This window comes from Muntiacus reevesi, chromosome 3 (genome assembly GCF_963930625.1).
Source record: "Muntiacus reevesi chromosome 3, mMunRee1.1, whole genome shotgun sequence".
Classification (NCBI taxonomy): Eukaryota; Metazoa; Chordata; class Mammalia; order Artiodactyla; family Cervidae; genus Muntiacus; species Muntiacus reevesi.
This window is the reverse complement of record NC_089251.1, coordinates 216,043,218-216,058,524: the sequence shown is the minus strand read 5'-3', so window position 1 is coordinate 216,058,524 and position 15,307 is coordinate 216,043,218. Positions and strand designations below refer to the sequence as shown.

Here is a 15,307-nt window from a genome sequence, read left to right as displayed (position 1 = left end):
AAATAAAGCAAATATCACAATTAAGTGAGTCACACAAAAATTTTTGGTTTACCAACGCATATAAGTTATGCTGTACACCGTACTGTAGTCTTTCAAGTGGGAGATAACTTTGTGTCTTAAAACAGTGTACATACCTTAATTAAAAAATGCTTTATTGCTAAATTCCTAACCATCATCTGAACCTTCAGCAAGTCATCATAGTAATGGCAAAGACTACTGATCACAGATCAACGTAAGAAATATAATGATGTGAAATTATGAGATATTAACCAGTTGTGGCACAGAAACAGGCAGTAGTCAGATGCAGTTGGAAAAACATTGTGCTAATAGACCTACTAGGTGCAGGGTCGACACAAACCTTCAGAGTACAGTAAAGCAAAGAGAAATAAAATGAGGTATACCTGTAGTGAAATTCACAGAAGGCAGGAGAAGAACAGGAAAAAATGTAATTATGTGCATATGGGAGCCCCATAAAAATGATATCCAAAGAAGTAACCAAAGCAGGAAGCTTTTTTACCTATTAGATAAAGAAAATTGTATGTGAAGATTTGACAAAACAAAGGGATTTGAACTTGAGGTTCCAAAGTAATGAAGAGGTAACTAGCCTTACTAATATCCTTTCTTGGCCTTGGATTCCCTATCTCTGGCAATAAGGACGCCTTCTATCTTCCTGGTATAAGGAGGATACATTTTCATGGGAGAATTAGTCCTTGTCTTCAGAAAAACAAAAGAGGGTGAGTGTATTCTTCTTTCACCAGCTGTTTAATTAACTTTAAATCAAAATAATTAATATGCCCACATATTCACATTTAGGGGTGGCCTGTCCTCAACCCTGTCAGTTTTCTAGCATCTCAGATGTTTCTCAAAAAAGATAGAACAAGTAAAAATCAGTTGGTCAGGTTGTCTACTTATTGACAAGTTTTTTTTTTTTTTTTTTTAACCACAGAGTATAAATATAGAATAAATTATTCAGAATGCAACCCTTATTCATTTCAACCTTGTTAATTGCAATTTTTTATCTATCCCAGTAGGCTAGAGAGACTCTTATCTGTAAATTAACTGTAAAAAGTATTACTGCTGAGTAACTTTCTAGTAGAAAATCCTATCTATATTCAGTTAGTTTGAATTGTTCACTTGTGTGGCACCAGTTAAGATGATGTTTTCAAGATTATTATAGGTGCTATTAAAACAGATTAAAAGCTATGTTCCATAGTAACTGTTTTTCAAGTTGCAGTGTTTTTACTGTGTGTGTTTGAATCATTTTCTTAAAATATATTCGCTAATATATTATTTATGAAGTTACACAAAATACTGAAGTATTTCAGATTTGTTTTCTTTTTTTAAAGGTTTTTTTTTTTTTGCTGTTATTTTTTCCCTCTCTTAATGGACAATTTAGAGCTGTAGTGTAAATAAGCAGACTCTCCTCCCCCCAAAAAAACTTGTTTTTGGTTTATATACAAATTTAATTGCTATTTATTGTTGCATCAAGGTTAAGTCTCATATGGAAACATTTGATAATGGAAGAATCTTTGACATTCTCTCAAGAAGTCATGGCATTGTAATCTCACTTTATAAGATTCTTTTAAAACTATTCCCATGAGATGATTTCTAAAATGGAATTTTTAAGTCCTATAAATAACATATGAATGTGTGAAAAAGTGCAAACCTATTTTTGTTTGTATACATGACTGTCATACCTATGAAGTACTTATATACATAGGGATTTTTTTTACTGCTATTTACTTACTGAATTTCACTGATATTTTACATTTAGGAAATTATTTTAATTTCTTTTTTTATAACGAATCTGTCTGGGCAATCTCTGACTTAAACTCCTCCCCACTGCATTTCCTGAACCATTTCTATGAAGAAAATTAGGTGATTAGGAAAGAAGGAAATACTTACTATTCAATTGATTTTTCTCCTATGCATATTGATTGTCAGATTATAAATTATTTTGGGGGAAATATATAGAACAATATATAGGAAAAAATGTGGAAAATGCAAGGAGAAAAAATGATATTCTCTCTGGTAAGCCTGGGGAATGTCAACTGAAAACAATCATTTTCTATCACCCTTTATGAAACCTATATTCTCACTGAACTTACACCTTTGTGTTTGCATGCACTTAGCCTGGGATATATGATGATGATAGAAAATCATCATTTTGGTAACAAAAATAGCATAATTATTTTGCCTACTTATTAAGGACTTAAAATATGCTGGGTACTTGCAAAATGCTTTCATTAATCATCTCATAGTAATCATTTGTGGAAAGCTTTCTTTATACTCTTCCTTTATAGATTCAGAAACTGAGACTTGCTGAAAGAAATGAGTTGCCTGTCATGAATGGTAGAGTTGCAATTCAAACCAAGTTTATCTGCTTCCAAAGTCATATTAAATCTATGCTAAACCATTATGCTATGCCCACAGAGGCTGATTTCAGATAGTAATTACCTGACCTCAAGCAAAGATCAAGGAATAAAACCAGTACTCTTTCATGCATAGAGAGTGGAAAGAAAATTGTGCAGCTTATGTGCTCCTGAGAAACATGGGGCCAGTTAGGACACTGCAGCCAGCTTTTCTGAGCAACCAGGGGTAGGCAGCACCAGTTTAACCTCTGTGCCTATTTTGCTGCACAATTAATTATTTCTGAATTTTTAAATACATATTTTAAACAGTAATGCCACTGATATACTGTTTTCTTTTTTTGTGGAATAGTTTTTATAGTTTAATTGACTGGATTTCCCTTACTTGTTTCCTGTCATATCCCTGTGTGTGACATAACTTGAAAGAGAAGGTCATCCTGATCTTACCAAAAGACCCAACTTTACATTTTATGAATGTGTATCACTGAAGACAAAGTAATTGCTGCCTTGAGGCAGTTTGGGCTGAATAGCTTTGTTTCTGTTAAATACAAATCACCATTCCCATTATCCATTGTTGAACTAAATATTTTCAATTAAGAGTTGTTGCTCTGTCTTGGATGCAATAATTGCTTAGAACAGTTTATAAGAGGGGATTTTAATTTACTACTTAAAGTGATTGCCAAGTTTACATATTATGAATTTTATCCCTTAAGCCTCATATAAAGCATCTTGACTTGTCAATCAGCATTATAATTTGTGGCTTATTCTTAAGAATCTAGTGTACTATTTATTTTATTTTCTTGATGTGTTCCCTTCACTTTAAATGTGATCCCAACCAAAAGTCATTTGTTTACTAAACTTTCAAGTATACCTTCTTGAAGCCTACCAAACTATTAAATTTTAATTGTTTAATCATTCCAACCCTTATTGTGTATACGTGGATTTTAAAATTTTTCATGATTAACATTCATAAACACTGTTTTAGCATATCAAGAGAACTCAAGGATCCTACTACTTAAAAATAAGATTATTTATATATACTTATTACTCAGCCCACTCACTTTTATTATGCATGAAGGTCTATCAACATATAAGGCTGTGTACCATAAAAGAAATGATAATAATGTGTTACCAAAAAGACCCAGGGGAATTGACAAACTGATATTAAAATTACACATTCATGTACACACAAATAATTTAAATTTATTAATTTGATCTTTTTAAATTTGATCTTTTACTCAAATGTGATGAAGTATTTAAAAAAAAAATTATGAAGGGTATTTAGGTTCCAGACTCTGAAAATAAAACCTGGGATACATTATCATAGTCATAGTCCAGTAAAGGAAAAGAATAGAAATATAAACCATTTGATGAGATCTTCTGTAGAGTTAAACAACAACAAAAACACATACCATTCATGAGTACTATTTCAAGACAGCATAAAGATAGTATAAGTAGACACTATGAAAAATAGAAGAAACAACTCATTCTTTATTGAAAGAAAAATAGAAGAATAAGCTGTTACCAAACTGGTGATATTTTTAAGTTTCAACTGGAACTTGAAGAAGACATACATTTTTTTCTTTTGAGTTATGAGAGAAGTAGAAGGGTATTTCCTTAGTCTTAGTAGAAAAGGGAGGGAAAAAACAGGCTTAAAAGGGACAAAATCATATTTTGTCTAAAATCTGAATTATTCTGTGTGTCTAGGTAGGGAAAAGAGTTTATAGCCCAGGGAAATGTTTAGGATTATATTGACAGGAGCTATAATTTTAAAATATTCAAATGACACAATTTACTGCTCTAAAGATAGTTTGCTTTATTTTACCTATCAAGCTATAAAATATAGTTTAGGCAAAATATAAAACTATAGGTTGTTCTTGTTCAGTCACCCAGTCATGTCCAACTCTTTGTGACCCCTTGGACTGCAGCACGCCGGGTTGCCCTGTCCCTCATCATCTCCCAGAGTTTGCCCATGTTCATGTTCATTGTATCGTTGATACCATCCAGTCATCTTATCCTCTGACGCCCTCTTCTCCTTCTACCCTTGATCTTTCCCAGCATCAGGGACTTATCCAATGAGTCATCTGTATAGGTATTAAACCTTTTAAAATGATCTTTTAGAAAAAAAAATTTTTTCTTAACAAAAATCTTGTCACTAACTCTGGGTTTCTTCTAACTTTGCATGTTATTTTCACAAGGCACATAATTTTTACCAGTCACTAAGAACTTGAATGACAGAATAATTGTCCCAGGTAAAATGATTTATGTGAAGGAGAATAGAGGAGATGCTAAAATCTTAATTTGATAAAATAAATAGCAAGGAACCAATTAGCTTAGTTCTGTAGCTCTGCAGGTCATCAGTGACTTCTTAAAGCAGAGTGAATTGAAAGGATGAGTTCAAGCAATAATTTAGATCAGGTTAATATAAGAACAATATAGATAATTGCAGTGGAAGAAAATTTTTAAAAAATTTTCATCTAATTTCTTAGGTTATTTCATCTACCTTCCTCCTTCCAGGGTCTGGCTAGGGCCCTGGAAATTAGACTGACAAAAGACAAAAACAGCTTATTAGCTTGTGTAGCACACATACATGTGAGAGAAACACATTGAAGAATAACTCAAAGGAGTGGTGTGAACATGTGCATACAGCATCTTCAGTCAGTTCACTTCAGTTGCTCAGTTGTGTCCGACCCTTTGCAACCCCATGGACTTCAGCATGCCAGTCTTCCCAGTCAATCACCAACTCACGGAACCTACTCAAACTCATGTCCATCGCATCAGTGATGCCATCCAACCATCTCATCCTCTGTCATCCCCTTCTCTTCCTAACTTCAATATTTCCCAACATCAGGGTCTTTTCCAATAGGTCATTTCTTCACATCAGGTGACCAAAGTATTGGAGCTTCAGCTTCAGCATCAGTCCTTCCAATGAATACTCAGGACTGTTTTCCTTTAGGATTAACAGGTTGGATCTCCTTGCTGTCCAAGGGACTCTCAAGAGTCTTCTCCAACACCACAGTTCAAAAGCATCAATTCTTCAGTGCTCAGCTTTCTTTATAGTCCAACTCTCACATCCATACATGATTACTGGAAAAACCATGGCTTTGACTAGATGGATCTTTGTTGGTTAAGTAATGTCTCTGCTTTCTAATATGCTATCTTAGTTGGTCATAGCTTTTCTTCCAAGGAGGAAGCGTCTTTTAATTTCATGGCTGCAGTCACCATCTGCAGTGATTTTGGAGCCCCAAAAATAGTCTTAGTGTTTCCATTGCTTCCCCATCTATTTTCCATGAAGTAATGGGACCAGATACCATGATCTTAGTTTTCTGAATGTTGAGTTTTAAGCCAACTTTTTCACTCTCCTTTTACTTTCATCAAGAGACTCTTCAGTTCTTTTTTGCTTTCTTCCATAAGGGTGGTGTCATCTGTATATCTGAGTTTATTGATACTTCTCCTGGCAATCTTGATTCTACCTTGTGTTTCATCCACCCTGGCATTTTGCATGATGTACTCTGCATATAAGTTAAACAAGCATGATGACAACATACAGCCTTCACATACTCCTTCCCGATTTGGAACCAGTCTGTTGTCCCACGTCCATTTCTAACTGTTGCTTCCTGTTCTGCATACAGATGTCTCAGGAGGCAGGTCAGGTGGTCTGGGATTCCCATCTCTTTAAGAATTTTCCACATTTTGTTGTGATCCACATAGTCAAAGGCTTTGCCATAGTCAATAAAGCAAAATTAGATTTTTTTCTGGAACTCTCTTGCTTTTTCAATGATCCAGTGTATGCTGGCAATTTGATATAACATCTTACCAAAGAACAATAAATTTGTAGAGAAATAAAAAGATAAAGGGAAAAGGTTTTACACTTAAAGAAAGTAAGCTATAAGAAGGTAATTACATGAGAAAAACTAAGGAAAGATAAGGGTCATTTTCATAAATTCCTTTCAGTGTGGGCTGGTAAGAGTCTAGACTTTTCTCTGGTGATTAAGAGGTAAACCTCTTCTCAGGTGGCACAGTGGACAAAGAATCCACCTGAAGTACAGGAGACATGGGTCTGATCCCTGGGTCAGGAAGATCCATTGGAGGAAGGCATAACAACCCCCTCTAGTATTCTTGCCTGGAGAACCACATGGACAGAGGAGCCTGGGGGGTTACAGCCCACTGGGTTGCAAGGAATTGGACTGACTGAAGCAACTAAGCACAGCAAAAAAAAAAGGGGGGGGGGGCGCAGAAATCTTTTATTTTTGGTGTCTGTTGTTTCTTAATTATTTTCAACTTAAGATAATTTTTAAAATGGTCTGTTTTAGAGTGGTGTATTCTGATGCCCTACATATTCAACCTTTTACTGAAAATATTTTTTAATTGAAAATTTATTGAGGTAGTTTTAGATTCACATGCAGTTGTAAAAATAATACAGAGGTATTCCATATATACTTCTTCTCATTTTCCCCAATTGGAATATTATATAAAACTATGGTAGTGAAAGTGAATGTCATTCAGTCATGTCTGACTTTTTGTGACCCCATGGACTGTAGTCCATGGAATTCTCCCAGCTAGAATACTAGAATGGGTAGCTTCCCTTCTCCAGGGAATCTTCCCAACCCAGCGATCGACTCCTGGTCTCTGGCATTGCAGGTGGACTCTTAACCAGTTGAGCCAAAAGGAAGCCCAAGAATACTGGAGTGGGTGGTCTATCCCTTCGCCATTGGAAATTCCTGACCCAGGAATCGAACTGGGGTCTCCTGCATTGCAGGCGGTTTCTTTCCAACTGAGCTATTGGGGAATAAATTATTACAACTCAGATATTGGCCTTAATACAATCCATCAATATGAATCAGATTATGTATTACTAGTATTCATTTGTGTGTGTGTTTGTATTCAGATCTACACAATTTTATCATGTGTATGGTTTCTTATACTAATACTGGAATCAAAATACTGAATAAACTGAATCAAGTTCTGTGCATAAGTAGGGGAAAAAAATAAAGGGAAAATAAGATAGTGAATAATTCCAGTATCACAACAATCTTTCCTATTACCTTTTTATAGCCATATTTACTCTCTTCCCACTTTTCTTATCACACTGTCTTCCATTTCTAAAATTTTGTCATTTTAAAGTGTTATGTAAATGAAATCATACAGTATGTAACTTTTGGGATTGCCTTTTTTTCACTCAGCATTTACCCCTGGAGAGTTATTAAAGTTGTTGCATGTACCAATAGATTTTTTTTTCTTTTTCTTTTTAATTCTGAATAGTATGCCATGGTATATATATAGCACAGTTTAGTTAACCATTCTCCTGTTGAAGGAAGTGAGATGATTCTAATTTTTAACTGAAACCAAATCTGGCCTCTATACATGGACACCAAATTAAATCTTGGAGATAAGAATTTTGTGTGAAATAGAAAAGAATAGTTTTATTGCTTAGCCAGGTAAAGGGGGCCACAGCAGGCTAAAGTCCTTAAAACCATGTGTTTCAACCTGGGGTGATGAGGGAGAATGAGGTGAGGAATCTTATAGTCGAAGGGTGGGGTTGCTGATGAGGACAAGGATCAGGGTGCCTCCAGGGCTCACATTCCTTCAATCTGGAGGTCATCTGGTATCAGGTGATGATGGTTAACTGTGACCTTCTCTGGGAGGGTACTTCATCAAGTAGTTGACATCTTCCTTTTGGTGGAGGTTTTAGTTTGCAGAAAAGCTCAAAGAAAGTTTAATGTATATCCCCTGAGGGGGACCAGGACCCTGCTCCAGTGGTCCCACTATTGTTTCTTGGCTGCTCCTCCCTTGGCTCCACATCCCCTCCATCCCCCGGTTAACAGCTGTTTGAACCTGCCCTCAGAGAAGGGGACAGGAAAAGGCTTTTGTGACCAGGAGGGTCCTAGGATTCTGCTGGGATTCATGACTTCTATAAATAAAGCTCTTATAAACATTCATGTACACATTTTTTGGTAAATATCTCTTTTAATTTCTCTGGGATAAATTCCCAGGAGTTCAATTAGTGGGACCTATGGTAATAATATGCTTAATTTCATAAGAAACTGCCCAGTTGTTTTCCAGAGTAGCTGTACTATTTTACATTTCTACCAGCAATGAGTCAGTGATGTTTTTTTCCTGCATCCTTACCACCATTTACTGTTGTCACTAGTTTTATTGTACTCATTCATTTGTCTATAGTGATACACATTGTCATTTTAGTTTGCATCTTCTTGTGACATTGAACATTTTTTTTCAATACTTGTCATTCATATATCTTCTATTAGAATTCTGTCCATTTTTTTCCCCATTTTCTAATTTGATTTTTTTAAACTATTGAATTGTGAGATTTCTTTTCTGAATACTAGTCTTTTGATGGATATGTGGACTGCAAATATTTTGTTCCAGACTGAAGCATATTTTTTATTGACTTTTATAGATAACAAAGTTTCTAATTTTGATATACCTGTATAATTGAGAAAATACTGAATTACAAATTAAGCCTACAATCTGAGTATTTCTCGTTATTAAATTATCTCAAAATAATCAATTGTAGGGATTACCAGAGAGATGGTTATAAATTTTAGAAATAGGATTTTAGCTTAAAAGGAAGTACAAAAACCTAGCATTTGTTAAGTACGTCTATGCGTCAGACCCTAGTCTATGAGGGAATTATTCTTATTACTACAATCTAACAATTGTGAAGTGAGTGTATAGCCAGGTAAAAGCTACCTAGCCTACTGTCAGATCAACCCAGAACCTCACAGAGAAGGTGATTAGAGGGTAGCAGCTTATATTTGTGTTTACTTCTGAAAGAAGCCAGAGATAGACTATGAAGAGTACTTTGGACTTTCTCAGGATGTTTATTCTTTAACTTAAAAATCTAAATGTTTTCAGAAGAGAATATTTCTTGAGATAGCCTAGTGGTGAGTAGGCACTTAATCATATTCCACTTTTCCATGGAATAACTTTGCTCCCTTGGAGTTAAAAGTTCAGTGTTTCAGAGAAAATTCTGCCTCAGGAATAATCATGCCTGTTTTGGTGAACTCTGAAAATATCTCTGTTGGAATATCTAGAACATTATAATTATTCTGCAAGTATTGTAAGGGATGCAACTTTACAATATTTCAACATTATTCATGTGTTTTCAATAGCCAGTTTATACAGCTTTCACAGTTCCAGAAACGGAAGGGATTGTGTTCTACTGTCTGAAGATAACCCTACAAAGAAAATATTTGGAAGATTTCAGTGTTATTTATTATGAATGGCTAGAGGACTTGAAGTTAATCTTCTACATTGAAATATCCACTGTATGTCTTTTTCCCCATCTCTATCTTTAGTATTTCTATGCTTCCAAAGATCTCATCATGATACACTTTCCAGCAAAATTTAAAAAGCCTCATTGAACCTTTTAAATATTCAGATGTAAAAGATTATAAAACTATGCTGTGTTTAAAAAATGTCCTTACATTTTATATTCTAAAATGATCATGAGAGATTTCTTAAAAATACTGATGCTTGGGACCAACATAAATCAATTAAATGAGAGTTTCTGGGGATGGGATCAGTATTTTTAGTAGTTTTTCAGATAATTATAATGCACTGCCAGGGATGAAAATCTTGAAATTAAATTTGATAAGTGATGGAAAAAATTAGATAATTATTATCCCTAGAAAGCCTTAATTTTTAAAGTTTTTCTATATATTTGCATTTTTGTTTTAATTCTAAGTTGATGATACCCTGATTTTATTTTGAGTCATATAAAAAAGAAAAGAGATGAGACACATAAAAATGAACTTTTCAGTCTTAGTTGTGACAAAATTAAATTTTAAGTCTATTTAAAATTTAAGGGACTTTTTTTAGTGATATATGGAAAATATTGTTAATTATATTTATTTTAATAGTGTGTAAGTTATTTTACCAATGTATGGAATGTTTCCATTATGAGGGCAATTACATCATTTTGGCAAGCCATATTGTCTAAATTGAAAAGTAAGATGGTTTTAATCAAAATGTTCAAACAAAATAATAAATTAAAGGAAATCTTGGTTTCAAATAATGAGTGTTAGAATCAAAGCAGATGGATTATCTCTGGTCCTTTCAGTAATAGAAAAGATAAGTAAAAAGATAGTTTTTCCTTATCATTAAGGTTTTTCAATTTAAGTGATGACATTTCTTCCAATAGTATTCCTATTATATTATTGAGTCTGGGTTATCTGTTTGATAAGCAGATCCAGATAATTTTAAAAATAAATATCTCTGGCAGAAGTGACTCTAATACAAAGTACATTAGTAATGCACTAATGGCATATTCTTCAGACAGACCTTAGAGGCCTTTCAGGATTTTTTAGTCTTAGTCACCCACACTGAGAATCTTCCAGTGCAGACATAATTACATTTCTTTGTGTACATTCCAGGTCACTTTTATAGGCATGCTCACATTTGATCTGTTTTCTCATGGCTATTGACTTAGCATGCTAAAAGCACTGAGTAGCTTCAATTGCACCAAAACCACTGTTTTCACTGCTTCATTATTTATCTGTTGAAACAGAGATCTGATTCAGAAATTATTCCAATAGAAGGATACCAATTAATTCTTCAGTGTTGCTAAGACCTAAACATAATAACACAATTTTAAAATTGTGTGTAAAAATATTTATATTAATGAGATTTATAAATATTTACTTCTAAACATACTAATCTATCAAAACATATGTCACCAATTTCTTAAATTCATAATAGGATTTTTTAAATATTTCAATTCTATTGTTTATATCTGGAAATAAACATGCTCAAGAGCATTCAGGGGTTAAACTAATATATCTGACAGAGGAGAAGGTATATGTAGGTGGCTAAGTGAATACATATACAGGTTAAAATAGGAACTTTACCTTTTTTTTCCCTGTGAACCTTAAATTATTAATCCTAAACTACTTTTTTTTAATACTGATATAAAAAAATCTAAGCCATACCAACTAGCTCTACTGAATCACTGCTCTTCATCCGTATCTTCATAATATATGGACATAGGTAGTATATTTAAATGGAATTGTTGTGGGGATAATTCAACTTTACTAGGCAGAACTTCTTGAAGACAACTTATTTCAAAATGGAGTTAATTAATTAACCCATACCTTTATTCAATGTTTATAATTGTTTCTCTGCTCTAGGCATCATGCTCCATGCTAAAGACGAAAAGCTCACAAACACACAGTTCCTTTCCCCTCAGCACTCGCAATCTAGGAACAAAGATGTAGAGTAGTAGAAGCTGGGGAACTCTGACCCCAAAACTGCAAATTCCTTGCTCCATGTCACAGCTTTACAAAACCTAAGTTTGAGTCTAGAAACTGCAGAATTTTAGCTAGTTGAGAAAGTCCTGATACTGTGGGTTAGTATAGAGTTGACCATATTCAGTATGTACCCTCTTTCCAAAAAGGGGTTGTTCAGTTCAGTTCAGTCACTCAGTCATATCCAACTGTTTGTGACCCCATGGACTGCAGCATGCCAGGCTTCCCTGTCCTTTACTAACTCACGGAGGTTACTCAAACTCATGTCTATCATGTCGGTGATACAATCCAACCATCTGATTCTCTGTCATCCCCTTTTCCTCCTGCCTTCAAACTTTCCCAAAATCAGGGTCTTTTCCAGTGAGTCTGTTCCTTGCATCAGGTGGCCAGAGTATTGGAGTTTCAGCTTCAACATCAGTCCTTCCAATGAATACTCAGGACTGATCTCCTTTAGGATTGACTGGTTGGATCTCCTTGCAGTCCAAGGGACTCTCAAGAGTCTTCTGCAAAACCACAGTTCAAAAGCATCAATTCTTCAGTGCTCAGCTTTCTTTATAGTCCAGCTCTCACATCCATACATGATTGCTGGAAAAACCATAGCTTTGACTAGATGGACCTTTGTTGGTAAAGCAATGTCTTTGCCTTTTAATATGCTGTCTAGGTTGGTCATTGCTTTTCTTCCAAGGAGCAAGTGTCTTTTAATTTCATGGCTTCAGTAACCATCTGTATTGACTTTGGAGCTCCCCAAAATAAAGTCTCACTGTTTCCATTGCTTCCCCATCTATTTTCCATGAAGTAATGGGACCAGATGCCATGATCTTAGTTTTCTGAATGTTGAGTTTTAAGCCAGCTTTTCACTCTCCTTTCTCTTTCATCAAGAGGCTCTTTAGTTCTCTTTTGCTTTCTTCCATAAGGGTGGTGTCATCTGTGTATCTGAGTTTTTTGATATTTCTCCTAAAAATCTTGATTCTAGCTTGTGCTTCATTCACCCTGGCATTTTGCACAATGTACTCTCAGTTCAGTTCAGTTCAGTCGCTCAGTCATGTCCAACTTCTTGCGACCCCATGAATCGCAGCATGCTAGGCCTCCCTATTCATCACCAACTCCCAGAGTCCACCCAAACCCATGTCCGTTGAGTCGGTGATGCCATCCAACCATCTCATCCTCTGTCGTCCCCTTCTCCTCCTGCCCTCAATCCCTCCCAGCATCGGGGTCTTTTCCAATGAGTCAACTTTTTGCATGAGGTGGCCGAATTATTGTAGTTTCAGCTTCAGCATCAGTCCGTCCAATGAACACCCAGGACTGATCTCCTTTAGGATGGACTGGTTGGATCTCCTTGCAGTCCAAGGGACTCTCAAGAGTCTTCTCCAACCCCACAGTTCAAAAGCATCAATTTTTCAGCACTCAGCTTTCTTCACAGTCCAACTCTCACATCCATACATGACCACTGGAAAAACCATAGCCTTAACTTTAAGACAGACCTTTGCTGGCAAAGTAATGTCTCTGCTTTTTAATATGCTATCTAGGTTGGTCATAGCTTTTCTTTCAAGGAGCAAGTGTCTTTTATTTCATGGCTGCAATGACCATCTGCAGTGATTTTGGAGCCCAAAAAATAAAGTCTGACTCTGTTTCCACTGTTTCCCCATCTATTTCCCATGAAGTGATGGGACCAGATTCCATGATCTTAGTTTTCTGAATGTTGAGTTTTAAGCCAACTTTTTCACTCTCCTGTTTTACTTTCATCAAGAGGCTTTTTAGTTCCTCTTCAATTTCTGCCATAAAGGTGGTGTCATCTGAATATCTGAGGTTATTGATGTTTCTCCCAGCAATCTTGATTCCAGCTTGTGCTTCTTCCAGCCCAGCATTTCTCCTGATGTACTCTGCATATAAGTTAAATAAGCAGGGTGACAATATACAGCATTGATGTACTCCTTTCCTATTTGGAAGCAGTCTGTTGTTCCATGTCCAGTTCTAACTGTTGCTTCCTGACCTGCATACAGATATCTCAGGAGGCAGGTCAGGTGGCCTGGGAATCCCATCTCTTTAAGAATTTTCCACATTTTGTTGTGATCCACACAGTGAAAGGCTTTGATATAGTCAATAAGCAAAAAGTAGATGTTTTTCTGATAGAGGTTGAAGACACTTAAAATTATTCCCTAAGATGAGACAGACAGGAATGTTAATTTTAAAAATCAAGGTGTAGGAAAATTAGAACTGTCTGTTGAAGCCAGGAGTGAAGTTTGTGGTATAAATGAAGTTGCTTTACAATTGCTGGATAAGGGTCACAAATCTGACTCTTTGGTTTCATTGCAGCCAAAGCAAAGACAGAAATATGATCAGTTGCAATTTTATATTTTCCACATAAAGCTTTTCCTGGCACTGAGCCCTAAGAGAAACTCCTCCCATGGGTCCTTATATAAAGAGGTCACAGTGTGATGCATTATTTTAGACACTATATCCTGTGAAGTATAACAGTGGCTTTCCTATAGCTACTTCTTATATCACCTTTCATTTATACCAAGAGCAAATGCCAAAGTCCAATTCAGAAGAGATTCAGAGAGAGAGAGACAAAGCCTTAGCAATCTAAAAATGCAAATAATTACCTGATGATTTAACTTGATTGAAAAATTAAATTTGGAATATCTAGGGTGATAGATATCTTACCTAAAGAGAATTTGTTAATTTGATTCTTGTGAAAATTCAGCATCAGAATCTTTGGGGTTATATTTGAACAATAAATCTATTGTAAAGGTATGCTTCAGCTGAATTAAAGATGGAATTATATGCTTTAGATGGTCAATTAAGTAGAAGGTAAAATAGACCACTTATGAACACTAAGCTGTCTAAAGCGGGATTCATTTATACTAGAAAGTCATATGGTGGTAGCTTAGGAACTACTTACAGAATAACCAAACTTTCTCTCATTAAAAAGAAAAGAATGAGTGATGAATGACTTTCACCATGAAAATATTATCTCATAGAATTTGACTATGTAGTTTTTGATTATTCTGTCATAGTAATTAAAGCTAATGACCCACAGTATTTATAAAAAATTTTTTGGAAAATTTTATCCCTGCAGTGTCTAATTCTATACATTGTGATTTCCTCATAAACTTTCCAGACATTCTTCAAGAAAACATACCAATAAGTCAGTTAATAGCTTGCATGTTATATAGACTTGTTTTATTGTTGCTACTTGATTAAAACTGGTCCACTCACTAACTGTAGTTCAGAGTATTAGGTTATGTTATCACTTTTTCCATGTAATTGAACTCAGTGATTCTCTCTGTTTTCCTTCTTTATTCCATCTTCCCTTTTTTCTTCCCTTTTCTTCCTTTCCTCTTTTTTCCTTTTTTTATATCTTAGGTTTTTTGTTTTGTTTTGTTTTGTTTTAATAGAGAAGGGATTTTTTGGTGTCATTTGTTCACTTCATTCTGTGAGGGAGGTCCCAGAAACAGATTATTTATTGTATGCCTGCTTCGTGCCCATATATGCTTCTTTCACAAGTATTAATAGTTGTGAGTCACAGAATACCAACCTGAAGCCACACAGTTCATGTTATAACGTGCATGGATCATGAACCTACTGAGCATGCCTATAATTAGTTAGATGTATATCCTTGGCAACCAAAATGTACATGTTCTGAGACTTTTGAAAACCAAGAACGCCTCT

At 35.1% G+C, this 15,307-nt stretch overlaps 1 protein-coding gene across 1 annotated transcript in view; it reads left to right on the top strand.

Moving 5' to 3' along the window:
* LRP1B (LDL receptor related protein 1B) overlaps positions 1-15,307 on the top strand; it is a 1,678,044-nt gene that overhangs the window by 1,018,617 nt on the left and 644,120 nt on the right. The window lies entirely within an intron of this gene.